General features: G+C 45.2%; 1 protein-coding gene across 4 annotated transcripts in view; it reads right to left on the reverse strand.

The window, feature by feature from the left end:
- CDKL5 (cyclin dependent kinase like 5) overlaps positions 1-10,186 on the reverse strand; it is a 120,975-nt gene extending 110,789 nt beyond the window's left edge. For 3 of the 4 annotated variants that reach the window (XM_053307963.1, XM_053307962.1, XM_053307960.1), the window contains exon 1: positions 9,805-10,030. The gene's annotated coding sequence lies outside the window, so the exon portion shown is untranslated. Of the gene's footprint in view, positions 1-9,804; positions 10,031-10,053 lie in introns of those variants that run through there. The other variant, XM_053307961.1, reaches the window with a different exon arrangement.
- Positions 10,187-10,758: the final 572 nt, after the last annotated feature.

Genomic DNA, 10,758 nt, shown 5'->3' on the forward strand with positions numbered 1-10,758 from the left:
ACTGGCTTTGGGGGACAAAGCGGAGAGAGGAGTCAAAGAAGAACAAGTGTACAATGACATTATCATTGGATAAGGGGGGACTTAAAATAAAATATCAGAAATTCAGTGTTGAACATACTAAACTTGAAATGACAATGAAGCATTGAAGCGGCAGTGTCAGACAGATGAAGATACAGAAGTGGAGGAAGGAAAAACGTTATGCAGCAGAGAGGCAGATCTGGGGATTATCAGCAAATAGGTGGTACTGAAAGTAAATTGATTTCACAGGATCATCCAGGGAGAGCAGCAGTGGGGTCATGGACAGATCACTGACATGAATTCACTGTAGGGATTCACATGACAAAAGCAACAACAGAGATGCATTGCAGCAGGATACTGTATAGAAGAAAGATGGCTAATCAAAGGAAGACCAGAAAGGAGAAGGTTGCAGTCGTCAACCCAACAAAGATAGGGAAAGCAAAAGAAGAGCTTCCACCTGTAAAAACGGTGGAAGAATAATTAGGTAGGCAGTAGAGAACCATGAGGATATGGAGTCATGGACAGCTAGACCATAAATGGAGTGAAGAAAGCGAAAGGGTTGGCAACTGTGTCAAACCCAGTTAACCTTTTAAGTGTACACTAACAATCAAAAAGAAAAAACAATTTATTCAAAGCTCTTTTGAACCAGTGTCCAAAAATCACCCAACTTTTCAAACAATCTCCTATGTGACAATCAGCTAGATGTTTAACCATGATGCTGCCTCAGTTGCCCCACTCCCTCCCCCATATTCAAACAGCACCTGCCAGCAAAGGCATGGAACCCCCTTCACTACTATCCATCCCACCCCACAAACTATCAATAGCAGAACATACAGTCTCTATTCACGTCTTAAATTTAGTGCACACAGAAGCTCTGTACAGTGTATGCACATATAGACCTATATGCATATATATTTTATTCAAACACTAGTGTTTTGAAGCCCGTTATAATAACGGGCGCTAGCCTTTTCCTCTCCCCTTTACTGTTTTTTTTTTTTTTAAAGGCTGCCTCCGCCGCTGCATCCGAAGTCCCACCCTCCCTCCCTCCCAACTTCCGAAACCACCTTACCCTGTCCCGTGACAGTTGAGCAAAGAAAGTCCTAAATTGAGGAGGGAGAGAGGAGCTCGCAAGCAGTGCTCCTCCCTCTGCAAAGGCTCTGCCCGAACTGGCGCTTGGCACTGAAAGGATGCAAGAGGCGTCCTTTCCGCCCCAAGCGCCAGTTCGGGCAGAGCCTTTGAAGAGGGAGGAGCACTCCTTGCGAGCTCCTCTCTCCCTCCTCAATTTACCTTCTTTGCTCAACTGTCACGGGACAGGGTAAGGTGGTTTCGGAAGTTGGGAGGGTGGGACTTTGGAGGCAGCGGCGGAGGCTGCATTTTTGCTTGTAGTTTTCTTCGGCCTTCACTCGGCCCCCGGTCCCGGCCTCCGTCTCCCTGCGCCGGTCTGGGCCTCTGCCGCCATTCCCCCTCCCGCCACCCACCGCGGCCCGTGTCTCCGGCCGGGGCGGCCACCCAGGGCTCCGGCGGGCCCGCCACCCACCGCCGCTGCCGCCCGCGGCTCCAGCGGGCCCGCCGCCGCCGCCCACAGCTCCGGCCGGGCCCTCCGCTCCCTGGGGCCTCTCCCTTGCCGCCGCGGGTGTCCTCTGGCCAAGGCGGCGGCGGCCAGTGTTCCCCGGCGCTGCTCACCCAGCTTCTTCGGGGCGGCTGCTTCTGGCCGCCCAAGATGGCCACCGGGTGCCGGCCGTCGTGTCTCCCTTGCCCTGTTCTGCACATGCGCTCCGCGCATGCGCAGAACAGGCCAGGGAGGCACGGACACACGCTTGGTGTCCGTCCACGGACGGACACCAAGCGTTTTATTAGAGAGGATTATGTTGATCATAGATACGGCAGAACACTTCCTATCTGTATTCTGCATTTCAGGGGACCTGTATCCATGTTCACTTTTAAAATTAGCACACATGTAGTCATTCAATGAAAATGCGTACATATGTATAAACAACCAAACACATGGCCAGCTTACTGTCTGAAAAGGGCTACACTTTGTATGTGTAAAGTATCTTTTTCAGACCCCAGTATCTCAGGTGGGATAGCTGGCAAAGTCCTGCTCTGCCTCAGAACCCAAACCAACCAAGTCAGAGGACACAATATGGTGCAAGATGAACCATTCGCCTGTACAGACTTTGAACAAAACTGCTTGTGAGATCCATTCTTAAGAGACACTGATGGTACTGACTGCTTATGCAAGGACAACAAATACTATTCACTGTGTTTAACAAAAGTTCTTTGTACTGACTCTCAGTGGTTACAGTATACAACAGAACCATTAACAAAGGCTACTTTAAAGATGAAGGCATTGTTGTTGTTTTTATGAAGCTGCATGGCTTCACAAATCTGTAAAAGTAGTAACATCCATTTTATTGTAAAGTTAAAACTAACCTAAAAAGAAAACAATATTATCACAAGATAAATAAATAGTCTTGCACACTCTGATTCCAAATAATAGTAATGCATTCATTTTAAATGGTTTTTAGGAATAGCCCAGATAAAGCAAAAAAGTGAGGCAGTTCCATGTAGATATGTACATTCTAAGAATAAATACAGGTGAAACTCGGAAAATTAGAATATCGTGCAAAAGTCCATTAATTTCAGTAATGCACATTAAAAGGTGAAACTGATATATGAGACAGACGCATTACATGCAAAGCGAGATAAGTCAAGCCTTAATTTGTTATAATTGTGATGATCATGGCGTACAGCTCATGAAAACCAAATCCACAATCTCAGAAAATTAGAATATTACATGGAACCAAGAAGACAAGGATTGAAGAATAGAACAATATCGGACTTCTGAAAAGTATACAGTGTACTGTGCTTGATTGGCCAGCAAACACGCCTGACCTGACCCCATAGAGAATCTATGGGGCATTGCCAAGAGAAGGATGAGAGACATGAGACCAAACAATGCAGAATTACTGAAGGCCGCTAATGAAGGTCTTCCATAATACCTCATCAGTGCCACAGGCTGATAGCATCCATGCCACGCCGCATTGAGGCAGTAATTGCTGCAAAAGGGGCCCAAACCAAGTACTGAATACATATGCATGCTTATACTTTTCAGAGGTCCGATATTGTTCTATTCTTCAATCCTTGTCTTCTTGGTTCCATGTAATATTCTAATTTTCTGGGATTGTGGATTTGGGGTTTTCATGAGCTGTACGCCATGATCATCACAATTATAACAAATTAAGGCTTGACTTATCTCGCTTTGCATGTAATGCGTCTGTCTCATATATCAGTTTCACCTTTTAATTTCCATTACTGCAATTAATGGACTTTTGCACAATATTCTAATTTTCCGAGTTTCACCTGTATGTGGAATTTAACAGTTTGCAAGGATGCATTCACCAACCAGTTTTCAATTCTTTAAAATGTAAGAGAAGTTCATAACATTTATCAGGAATGTGCTATATAAATTAACTAACCAATATTTCTTCAACAAAATGGCACTCTTTACATATAACATAAGGAAATATCAGTAAAACATAAACGAAGCCAGCAGATAAAAGCAAGGTAATAGGACTTTATATACCATTAAAAGCACAAAGGAACAAGAGATCATTCATAAAGATGGCACCATAAGAACATACTTGGGAAGATGGTGCCCAATTATTCTATTACTATGCAGGAGGCCTTCTCTTCCGTAACTATCTGCCTGGACAGTCAGATATCTCAGCTGATATTCATAACCATTACGGCAGACGTTGAAGATTTTTCTTTGGATCTAGGAGCCAGCCTAAAAATTTACGAGCTGGACAATGGACACTTGACAAAATAACCAGACTTAGTGATTGATGGTCACTATGAAGTGGGAGGGTATATGGTAAGCCTGCTCACCTTTGCCCTCCCCAGCTGTTTTTGGACTATGACTCCCATAATCTCCAGCCACAGTGGCCAACAGCCAGGGATTATGAGAGTTGTTGGCTGACATCTGCAGGAGGGCCGTAGTTGAGCAGGCCTGGTATATGGACTTTGTTCCATTTACAAGTAGCATACTTACCGTAGGACAGAGCAGCCTGCGACAAAAAAAGACTTTATTAAATAACTCTGTCTCAATATCCTAGTCTAGGCATCACAGTTAACTCTGTAGACACCATGGCTCCATTGCTGCCTGGGATTTGACACGCCCTGCATTATGGTGTCTATCTGCTGGTGGTACAAATTATACAAGCTGGTCTCCAAACATTAAGAAGATTCCACTTTATGATAATTCATGCCTATTTCCACAATAGATTACTATAATGGTTGTAGGTCAGTTCATAGAAATGTTATCCTTACCTTTGAAAAATGCCATCAGAGAGCACACACACAAACCCTAACTAGACTGTTCAGTGTGTTGGTTTTCTTTCTTTCTTTTTTTAAAGTTAGATTGCCTGCCTTATCATCCCGCCTACCTACCCAGCTGCCTAGTCTCTGTCCTGCATTTACAGAAATAACTAATAGTCACGCTGTGTTACTGGTAGATTTTAACACCATTTGCCAACAGCTAGATATACTAACACACTAACACAAAGCCATAAACTATCTAAAAAAATAGTGCCAAGTCACAGGATGAACTACTTTACTAACCAACATTTCTTATAACAGACTGCAGTCCTGATCCACAAGTACTTTATTTTTGAATTAATTGTCTTTAGATATGAGCCCTTTGGGAACAGGGAACCATCTTGACTCTCACCCCCATAAAAACCACTTTGAGAACCTTTTGTTTTTATTTTATTGCTAAAAAGCAGTATAGAAAAAATAATAGAGAGTAAACTACATTGATCACAGTGGAATTTATAGGATCAAGCTACATTTTGTAGTTATGTCTAAGGTACAACAGTAGAGCAGTATTGCCTTCCAATGCAATAGAACGTCTTCTAAATATTGATCTTAGAATCAATAAATCAGGTGAAATACCAGCCCAAATACAGTTACCTTTGAACTAAACAGGCCTTATTTCTGATTTAAAATATTCTTAGGTTCAGGCTGCACATCCATTTAATGCATAAAAATCAAATATTAGTGATGTCTCTACAAATGAACATGCATAGGTGTAAGGCTATATTTGAAACACTTCATATATTTTAGTAATACTAGAGCTTCCACATATACTACCCCAAACACTGGAAAAACTGAAGTCCAAGCTATCTGATTGTTGGCACAGGCAAATCCAGGAGATTTATCTTTAACACCCAAAACTCACATTACTGGTGGACCACACAGAAATAAATACACAGATATTATAACACTGACAATATAAGCAACTGTTAAACAGATTTCACAAGTATTAATACTTTTTCTCTACTCAATGGCAATGAAACAAAAAAAGGAAAAATCATTCTATGTAAAGTTAAAATATTTACAAGATTAATCAAGGATTAATTTTAAAATGATTAATATTAAAACACATTACAAGACAAGATTTGTTTATGTGTACTTGTCCATGACTACAAAACACTAATCTGGATGTAATTTCAACTGGTAAGACAATTAGTGCGTCCCCCGCCGCCCCGCCCCCTTTAAAATAGGAATGTGCACCTCAGTTCACATACAGGTTCAAATATGAACCAGTTTGTGGTTCTGTGAACCAGTTTGTGCCAGTTAGGCAGAACCACAAACTGGTTCAGCAGTTTGAGGGCGACACGTGGCACCTTTTAAAAGTGAGTAGAGCAGGTTCTTACCGGTGTGCTGTCACTCCATGAAGCTTCCTGCTGCTGTGACACTCCCAACAGCCCATGTGCGGTGGCAGCATGAACATGGCCTCCTTGCATACTTGGAAGCCATTTGCTTCCATGCGGACCATGAAAGTGGCTTCTGCATATACGCGGAGATCATGTGTGTGCCAGCGCCACACCGCCACTGAGTGCAGGGTGTTGGGGGAAACCAACGCCACAGCAGCAGGAAGCTCTGTGGTGCTGCAGCATGCAGGTAAGGACCTGCTCTACTCACTTTTAAAGGTGCCACTCACTGCCGCCCCCCTGGTGCCACGCTCAAACCACCGAACTGCTTCGTGGTTCGGGTGAACCAGCACAAACCAGTTTGCAGAACCATGAACCAGTTTGTATTCAAACCTGAGGTTCGTGCAGATCTCTACTTTAAAGGAGGATGTATATTTGAAGCTGCAAGATAAATAAATTATGTCTGCAAACTCTCTGAAACAATATCTCGGGAACGGACATTCATTCTGAAAAGCTATGTTTGCTATCAAATCAGGATGGACTTGCATTCTTAACTGTGTCAACATTAGTATTTAAACAATGATATTTAAAATTAGTTGTGTTAATATGAAATGTATTAACACTAGTGGCAACTCAGCCCACAATTCTCTCACTGATTTCTGCAGGACTTAACTGTGCTATGCTGGAGGTTGGACTACCCCATTACGCTGAGTTTGGGAGGGAAAGGTAAAGTAAAATTGTGCCCTCAAGTCGGGGTTGACTCCTGGTGACCACAGAGCCATGTGGTTTTCTTTGGTAGAATACAGGATGGATTCACCAGTGCCTCCTCAGTGTGAGATGATGCCTTTCAGCACTTTCCTATATCGCTATTGCCCGATATAGGTGTTTCTCATATTCTGGAAAACATATTCTGGGGAACATACCAAAAGGGATTCAAACCAGCAACCTCTTGCAATCCAAAACCAGCATAGTTCAACAAATGCTTACTTTTCCTGATTAAGTATAGTGTAAGTGGCTAAGTGTCTGAGCTGGGAGCCAGGAGTCCTTGTTTCAAATCTAACTTGGAGCCGGCCTTAATGAGCAAGCTGGGGGGTTGCCAAGAATGCCTACCTGAAGGGGCCACTGAGCTGTGCATAAGCAGCACAACTTGGCAACTGAGGGGAGATAAGTGCCAAAGGCACACCTCACCAAGGGCACTACTTAGGGCACCCTGATCTTACCCTGATCTTACAGAGGATCTTAGGCATCACTATCTTGGAGTTGTAAGGAATAACAACACTGATCTACCTTACATGGTTGTTGTAAGAACAGAGATAATGGGAAGTGTTTTAAATGCTATAGCATTACTTTTACTAGAAACTACAAATGTTTGCACTTCAGTATAGCTGTATTCTAAGTATATGGTAGGAGACTGTAAGAAACTGAACATTTCTTTCAGTCCAACTCCTTCTTCTAGCAATGAAGATTCCAGAACTTCACATTTAATTTCACTAAGGGCCGTCATGTAATATGGGAATGAAACTGTAAATATCTAAATTTGAGAAAATGATTTTGCTTCTATTTTATTTTATTTATTTCCATTTTATATCCCACTCTTCCTCCAAGGAGCCTAGAGCGGTGTACTACATACTTAGCTTTCTCCTCACAACAACCCTGTGAAGTAGGTTAGGCTGAGAGAGAAGTGACTGGTCCAGAGTCACCCAGCAAGTATCATGGCTGAATGAGGATTTGAACTCAGGTCTCCCTGGTCTTAGTCCAGCACTCCAACCACTACACCATGCTGGCTCTTCAAAGCCTATCGCCTTAAGACTCCTTCAACTTCAATAAAAACTTTTAGGGAGGTTGCCTTTTCCTAGTACTTATTATGAGGGCTTTGGAGAAGGTTGATTTACACATTTTCATTACTGTTTGGTACAGCAGATAACTTCAGTACTTTGCCTTTGCCTCCCCCACTCATCTAGAACATATTTGCAAAATCCTGGCAACTGAGGATCACCAAATATAGAGAGATAAGGCACTGCTAACACAACATTAGTTAACAAATAGGTTCTTATCCCTGAAGAAGAGAAACATTCTGATAACTTGTTCATCAATTAATAATGAAACTATCAAATGAGAATTATTTGAGGTTGTTTTCTCATAACATGAGCTAAATACTCAACAGGAATAATGCAGACAAGATAAGTCCCCGTGCAAAGAAAGGGGATGGTGGGAAAAGAGAGAAAGTGATACCAAAATAAAAGCTACTAGTTACATATATTTTACCCAAACTCCAATAACTATTGTTGATTTCATTCCAAGAGCCTCATTTGGGGGCAATTAGGAAAACTGCCAGCAGCTACAGTAGCTGCTACAGCAAATATACAGGTAGGTAAAGCAGGCCACAGGTCCTGAAAGAGCCCCAGTATATGGGTGGAGACTGTGAAAAATAGAACATTTCATTTAGACCTACTCCTTTTTCTAGAAGATCGGGATTCCAAGCCTTCAAATTTAATTGCACAAAGGCTGCGATGTAATTACAGCCCCCTCCCAGTCAGTTTGGCTTTTGCTTTTAATAGATTAACACAAAGATTATAATATTTGAATCATGGTCAAATAGTTTGAGAAAGATAATGGCTTCTCTTGATTAAATTGATACAATGAATTTTGTAAAATTTCAAATACATTCCACATCAAGGAATGCACACATAAGCTGCATTGGTATAGAAGTCAGCCCTTCACAAGAAATTGTTCAATCAAAAACAGAATTCACGTATTTTAAATCCGCAACAGATGCTTCAAAAATGTTTTCAATTCTAATTTACCCATTCCTTCAGTGATGGGCATGAAAAACTGCACTACAAAACAAACTCAAGCGATGGCACCATAAGGGGAATCCTAGAGCCTACCTTGCAGAAGAAATTGGGAATTGAGCTCCATCCCAGGGTATTCCCAAGATTTCCCCATTACATCCGGCTATCACCTAATATATATATCGCTATCCGCCAGGTAACAACTAATAAACCTTTTTTAAAGGTCTGCCACAGAAAATGGACAAGAAGAGGACCAGTGCGTACAAATTAACACCTACCATCTACTACTTGCATGTCTGTGTGTTCACACACAGGAACATATGGCACAGAATAAATTCAGCTGATAAAATCTCAAAGGCCCAAATTACCACAATCATAGTGCCATGGCAGGAGAAGAAAAGCCAAGAAAGGGAACAGAATACGAGTCTGCAGCACCATTGCACACATAACATTACTCATATTTAACTCATAGGAGGGGGTGGGGGCTTGAAAGAGAGAAATCTCAGAGAGCATATATGTACGACATACCACAAGAATACAAATAAGAGGCAAGCAAGCATGCAGGCACCGGGAAGGAAGAAGGGATGCCCAGGGGTGGGTCGAATTGCCTTAATCCTAAAACTGCAGCAGGATCAAGCCCACCACTGGCATTTCAACTATCTGCTCTGAAGAGATCGATTAGAAAGCTGTTCATTGTCACCATCGCGACTAGTATCACTTCTTAATGGATGCAGGATTTGACTATCCCTTGCGCTTGCTGCTGTGGCTCCTGCTAGTGGCGGCGGCTGTGCCTGCCGGGAGGAAGCGACGGAAAACACCCCAGTCCCCCAAAGCCATGGGGAGATCGGAGGCAAAGATGCTGAAGGAGGGGCGTGTGAAAAGATGCTGCCCCCTCAGCCAGTAGCACCAAGAGGCACTTGTACTTGGGGTGGGGGGGAGGAGGAGGCAAGGCGGGGGCTGGTGGGGGGGGGGACACGGGGAGAGGCAATGCATGGGAACAACAGCCTCGGCTGGCAGATGGAAGGTGAGGGGTGGGGGGTGGGATCGGGGAAGGCGAGGAAGGAGAAGGCATCCTCGGTGGCTACAGCGTGTGTGCAATGGTGGGTGGGCGGCTAGTGTGGGTGGGATTTGAAAGGGGGGGGCGGTTAGGGAAGGCGGGAAGGATGGCCGAGAAGGGGAGCGGGCTGAGGGTGCAATGATAGAGGGGGGCGACAGGTGGGACAGGTAACCCCCCCCCGCGCGCGCGCGCGCCTTTCCTCGCCGGCACTCCTCCTCACCCGGCCTCGCATCCCCTCCGCTCGGTCCCTCAGCTCTGCTGCTGCTGCCCTCGTTGTGCCCGGCCGGCCACCGGAGACGGTCCTACCAGCGCTTGCCTCACGCTCTCGCCCTCTTCTCCCTCACAGCTCGCTCGTTTCGCTCTCACCCAAACCCGCTACCCGTTTGCAAAGCATTGACGGAGGAGGTGTTGAGGATGGGCATTCCCCCCACCCCATTCCACCACCCCACTTTTGGTCACTGACACGCACCTCCGCCAATTGGAAAAAGGCGCAGGGAGGAGGAGGCCACGCCTTTGTCGAAAGGGAACCAATCGGGGCAGGCACTCCCCCCACCCTTGCGGCATGGTGGGCCCGAGATGGGCGGGCGTCGCCATTGCCACCGCCACCAGGTCCCCACCCCGCCTGCTGGCCAGCCTGCCTGTTTAGCCCCGCCCCCCGTGCGCTCAGGTTCGGTTGACTTTACAGTTCCCGAGCAACCAAAGGGCTGTGATGGAGAGAGAAGAGGAGGTTGCTGCTGCTGTTGCTGCTGCTGATGTTGCCTCCGGCTCCGCCTCCGCCTGGCAGCTGGAGCTTGGGGCGGCCGGGAGAGCGGGAGGGGGGCAGCGGCGGGGGAGTCGTGACTGGGAAGCCGCAGCTGCTGCCAAGGGAAGGAGAGAGAACTGGAGACTCGTGCGGGAGGCAAAAGCAGCATCGGCAGCTGGTGCTGTCATGACTAAGCAGCATATGTGACACAGACAGAAACCGGTGGGGGCTCAGAACTCAGGGCAAAGATTAGTCTCTCGGTATCCCTCATTTTGGTCGTGGAGGGCGCCCGTTGTTCCTTGCTTATGACGGATCTTCCTCTGGGGTGGATGCTTCCTCCTCTTCCTCCTGTCCTTTTCTAATTGCTTGTAAACTGTTGCATATTCCAGGGAAGTGCAAATACCAAAAAGGCACTAAACGAGGCAAGGTGCA

Source organism: Hemicordylus capensis, chromosome 3 (assembly GCF_027244095.1).
Source record: "Hemicordylus capensis ecotype Gifberg chromosome 3, rHemCap1.1.pri, whole genome shotgun sequence".
Lineage (NCBI taxonomy): Eukaryota > Metazoa > Chordata > Lepidosauria > Squamata > Cordylidae > Hemicordylus > Hemicordylus capensis.